Below are 6,060 nucleotides of genomic sequence, written 5' to 3' on the forward strand. Positions count from 1 at the left end.
CGAGTCCAACTCCTGGTCCTGCACAGGACATCCCCAAGAGTGACACCCTGTGCCTGAGAGCATTGTCCAAACACTTCTTGAACTGTGTCAGGCTTGGTGCTGTGACCACTTCCCTGGGGAGCCTGTTCCAGTGCCCAAACACCCTGTGGGTGAAGAACCTTTTCCTACTATCCAGCGTAAAACTTCCCTGATACAGCTTCAGGCCATTCCCTTCGGGTTCTATCACTGCTTCCACAGAGAAGAGATCAGTGCCTGCCCCTTCTCTTCCTCTCATGCAGAAGTTGTGGACTGAGTTGAAGCCTCCCCTCAGTGTCTTCTTTTCCAGGCTGAAGAGACCAAGCGACCTCAGCCCCTCCAGACCCTCCACATTCTCAAGGCCTCTCTGCCTTCACTTACACCACTCCTTGAGAACGGGCAGCTTACAGATGTTGTAAATTTAACATCTTCATACATATGGTGTTAGGGTTCATGTTGATCTGATCACTAATTATTGTATTGTTTTGTTGGTAACATGTCATGCCTCTGGGGAAAATAAAAGCTTCAGAGCCCAAAAAATTGGCAGAGAGTGTTCTGTACCTTTAGCTTAGCCCTTTTTAAGCAGAAGAAAACAGTGAGGAGAAAGCACTTATGTGGTTATTAAAAAAAAAATTGACAGGAACTCCAGGTCCTGGTATTACAAAGAAATGAAAGTGGAAGTTTTGCCTTTGGAAAAAAGAAAATTATCCCAGATTTTAAAATGTAGAAATCTACAGCTGATTAGATCACAGCTGGTCCTTGTAATTTCAAGAAGTTATAAACGTGATCATACAGACTGTGTTCCAGTCATAAAAGAAAAGAATTTCAGTACATATCAGTGGTTTCTGAGAAAGGAAATAAACAAAGTTGAATTACTCACATTTTGAACAGGCTATGACACCACATTGCACAGATATTTACCACAAAACTCCTAAACTTTTCTTGTTTTCTACTACTTATTTCAGCACCTGGTCATCTATAAGAACATATTTACGTAAAAGAAATGTTTCTTTCAGTACTAACACTTTATTCTGTAAACTCATAAAATTCTATACCTCAGTTGCATGGGCATAAATTACAGTAGTAGTGATGTCAGACTTCTCTGTCACACTTTTTTATAGGCTTTAAATTAAGATTTTATTTTTCTCTTTTTGTCTAGCACCAGACTTTATATGTTCTAGTGAAAATTTGTCAATAGACGACCTTCAAAGTCCCTTCTAACCCCAAAATTCTATTATTCTATGATATATCTGTTTCTCCCCTTTAGTTTGGGGCAGATTAGTACAACTACAATTACAGATTAGTAAAGCTACAACTACAATTTCTTGCACAAGCCAGGGGAAACATCATTCCTACAACTACTCAAACAAGTATTTTACAAGCAGTGCAAACAGGGGGGAAAGGACAATTAAGAGAAAGGAAATGAGTCCAGAGTCCCCAGGGTTAAAAGACTTTGAGTACAGTGTGTGTGCCTGTATGTTGATACTATGGAGATCCTTAATAATTGCTTTGTAAAAGCTTGACCTTGTGACAAGAATTAGACTCTCAAGAACCTCCTTCACAGCCCAAGGTTAATGGTCCTGACTTGTTTCTCACAATCTTTTTTATCTCCCCACCCTCATTAGGGGTGGATTTGTCCAGCATTCTTTTAGGGGTCCATGGCTCATTAGGCCTTTTTTTCATTAATCTGCTCCAAATTGGTCTTGAAATGATCCCTGCTTTCCACTGCAGCTGGCTCAGGAGCTGAATTATCCCTGACATTTGCTCCTTTCGGCAGGATCTTAGTGAGAAGGTACCAAGGATCAAGTAGTTTATGGTGTTAAGACTCATGCATTGCTTGGGCTTAAAGGACAGAACTGCCTGATACCATTGTTTTCTTCAGCTTTTTGTAATTTTCATTTAGTATTTAAAAAGTGTGATGTACAGAAATTAATGATTCTGATTATATCACTAACTCGACTGAAAATGTGTTTTCATGTATGAAAATTCCTCTTTAGTTTGCATACACTGACAGCAAGTGGTTTAATCTGGACTCTTGTAAACTATAAAGACTTACTCTTATTTAGGTTTTAGAGTACTCAATCTAGTTGAAGATTTTTCTTTATATCCTCCGTCTGAACGACTTCAATTAAAATAAATCACAAGCTGAGGGTTGATATTTTCTAAAGAGTTGTTAAACTCATTTAATTCAATTAGTTTGAATGAAACTTTATGATAATAATCTTAAAAGATACCACTTTTAAATTTTATTGCTTTCAGCACAGAAACTAAGGTTTTGATATTTTTTGTGCCAGTAACTGAAAGTAATTGCTTTTTCCTTGTAGTGAATGTTCACAAAGGCAAAAACAGAAAATAAGCAGGCTAGATACAGCTAATACATCACCCAGTTGAAGTGGTCATGTCCTAGGAAGAATATTTAAAACTTACACAGGTTTGGAATGCCATAATTCAGAGGAGCCTGAAAAAGCTCTATATTTATTTATTAAGAAGAAGAAAGAAGTAAACTACAACCTAATGCTAAGAGCAGCCTAAGGAGTAAACCTGTATTAATTGAGAGCTCTTAATTTGCAGAAGGGCACTGGCAAAACTGAACTCACTGGTACTCAATTCTACTCTTTTAGCTGCTTCTTTGTGCTAAAAATATTAAATAATCAATAATTACAATTGTTGGAGCAATTCTTCTAGAATAAAGACTTATTTCAGTGGATTGTGAAGCAGGTTAGCAAGCCTGGTGGCAGAGCAGTATGAATGGCTTTTGATGAGGAGGCAGAAGGGTTACACAGTATGGAAAATACACATACTTGGACAACTGCATGATATAGGCTGTTGACTTTTCAAATGACACATGTCAAAGGCCCATGACACTGACCTGGGCATTGTGACTTATTTTTCACAGTGTAACAAGGGTTTATAAATTGTATTTGTTCAAAAGCAAAGATTTAACAAGTGTCTGAGTGCTTGCTGACCCTCTAGTTCTCACCATGGGCCTACATGTTTTAGTGATGAAGCCACTACCACTGGCTGGATGCTTTGGGCTGCGTAAAAAAATGTCATCATCTTTCTTGACTTCTGCACTGGTGGATAAAGTAAGAGCCTTGTAGGCTGCATTCTAACCACCTGTGAGGAAAAACAAATGTTTCATTTGGGTTTTCCAGGAGGCATTGAGAAACGTGCTTGTAGAGTAGCACCCCACTAAAACAGAGAATAAATCAATAAAAAGGTTTGCAGTTCTGTGTTTTTCCAGTACAGAGCAAGAATTGAAAAATAAATACCATAAAAGACAGAAAGAATTTATGTCAGGTGGACACTGGAAGCTGTCAAACAATAATGATAATGAATATATCCACTGAGAAAGAAGAAAGAAAATAATTAGGACAGCAACATCACACAAAATTTTTATGTATGTCTATCTCTTGTTTTCAGAGATGAAATAGGTATAGATTAAGAGCTCAAAACAGAAGTTTCTTTACATGTGGAAACTCAAGAGCAGCCCAGCCTATTAAAATAAGTAAACTCTGCTTCTCCGGTTTCATGTATTTCCTTCATATTTCAAGAGAAATAATCTTTGCTTCCATAAGGCTTTGGGTCATGTCTGGTTCATTCTCAACAAAGCTGCCTTGCCAAAATCTTAGTCACCCGGCTTCTTCAAGAACACAACACTGCAATTACTCCCTCACTCCCCAGTATTATGAAATAGCCACCTGCCTTCTGATTACTTTTCCACTGTCCCAGTGGGCACAGAGTCAAGTTCTGAGGATGCAATACCCTGCTCTGTAGGGCTGCAGACAGGCACTGCAGCTAACACCGTGGGCATTGTTTCTGCACACACACCAGCATCAGTCCAAGGTGAGTCAAATGTACTCAAATGATCCCTGTTATGGGTTTGTAGTTACTTATTTTCAGTTTGCAAATTTTCTCTGCGATGCTGATAAACACTACAAGTATTCAAACTTTTATTTCCTGGACAAAAAAATTTCAGTATTCCTTGCTACAGTGCCAGGTTTTCTGCTACTTTTAGACAAATGTTCTTCTAAAAGAGAACATCATAATTTAGAAAATTTAAAAAAAGGTGAATAGCTTTCTCATATTAACTGGTAAATGCCATTTTTATAAGCATCAACTTGCTGCCTCTTGAACCTTCAGGGAAGTGTTCAGCTGTGTCTTTTTACACAACAGGTACATAGCAGGAGGAGAGAGTATAATCTGATAATGTAAATAACAGCAATGCCAACAAAGACTCCTGGAGTTGCTCCCCTGGGTCTTCCATGTGACACACTTCTCTTTGCTAAATAATCTATGATTATGGTTCTTACAGACATGAACAACTTCTTTAGACCTAAATATTTTCCTTCTTTTTAAAAAAAAAAAATAGTTTTCCTGTCAGATCTTATTTTCATCTTCTTGTGCCACAAAAAAAGGAGAAGTATTCTGAACGTAAATGCTTTTCTTCTCCCAGTCAACGTCTCCTTCCTCTTCTTGCTGGGCATGAAATTACAACCAGTTAAGACAGTTAAAGCCTTTGGCAAACCTGTTTCTTCACTTAACTGTTTCAAATAACTAAGCCAGGAAACACAGCTGGCCTTCATTACACAGCTATGGCATCACAGGAACACTGAGAGAAATGGAAATTTCTTTCCAGTGCTTGCCAGCTCTGCCTTTCTGCAACACAAGGTTCTGCAGCTCGTGGTTCCATCTTCTGCACACAGACATCTGCAACTGAGAAGTTGGGGAACTCAAGTCTGACAGCATCCACCTCAGCACCAGGCAAAGCTGGAGGCAGTACAGGAGTGTGCTTACCTCAGACTTTGGAATGAACTGGTAACTTCAGGTTTAGCCTGAAAGGAGCATTCTTTTCCTTTGAATGTTTCTGAGTCTGCATCACAGCACTCTCCATGTAACAGTGAAAAGCAGCAGCCTGAGCAGCACACAGGCATATTTGACAGTGTTAAGTTTTTATTTCAAAAACACCTCTACTGTGACTTTTGAGAAAACAAAGCCTAACTCTTCTCACTGGAAATTATTTTTTTCAAAACTAGAAGTCTTAAAACCTGAGCAGGAGTTAAAACAAATCCTAACTCTGTAAGAGATCAACATTGTTGATTTGTTTTTTATGAATAATTCCTGCATGAGCATTTTGTCCCCTGAGTCTCTGCTAATCATTAACTCTTTCCACGACTTTGCAAATGAATGAAATCACTGGTCTCAACTTTTGTCAGAATGTCACCAGCAAAACTGTGGCTGATGCCAACTGCCATGGTCAGTCCTTTGGCAATCTTACTGCATTTAGTACTAATGACTTTTTGAGAGCCACACAAACCCAGTACACTCCCCGCATCTCAAAACCCTTCTTGCTCCCTTCCTGGCACCCTGCTGCTGGTAGGCCTGCTCCAAGACACCTGAACACCTGGCTGTAGGAACTCTGCTCCCACATTTCATCCAAATTCAGGCCCGTTACAGAAGGCACAAGTTTGCTGCTCTTTGCCTCCTGGGATGCAGTTTCACGCTCCTTGGCTATTCCTTGGAGTAGAAACAAAACAGAAGAGCTGCCAGAATCCCCAAGACAGAAAATCTTTTGTTTTAGCATTACTGGTGATTAGGCAGCATGTTTGTAGCAGCCCTTTGATCCAAGCTGGAAGCAGCTGAGTGTGTGTTAAGGCATCAGTGTGAGGTGACACAAATAAAACACAACTCTTTTGAATGTCAGTCTGTCGCCTGAACCATTAAGCTGTCACTCCACCTTTCTGTACCTATTTTGCATGATTAGTGCTTAAAACCTGGATGTCCTTGTTATACAAGTGACAATTTCTTGCAGAACTTTAATCATAACCTTTTTACCCCTTTTCCTCAGTTTTTTGACCAAGTTTTTCTTCTTGTTTAGATTTACTGGACAAGAATCTTGGACTATACAAGACATCCAAGTAATGCCTGTGGACATGGAAGAATTACTCCAAAAAGCTCTTATTCCAAATATGCATCTCAAATTGCACTTCCTGAAGAAACCTTCCAAAATCAGCAATGTTACAGCATACACATAGTATTAAATAG

Source organism: Passer montanus, unplaced genomic scaffold (assembly GCF_014805655.1).
Source record: "Passer montanus isolate IOZ18808 unplaced genomic scaffold, ASM1480565v1 scaffold95, whole genome shotgun sequence".
NCBI lineage: Eukaryota > Metazoa > Chordata > Aves > Passeriformes > Passeridae > Passer > Passer montanus.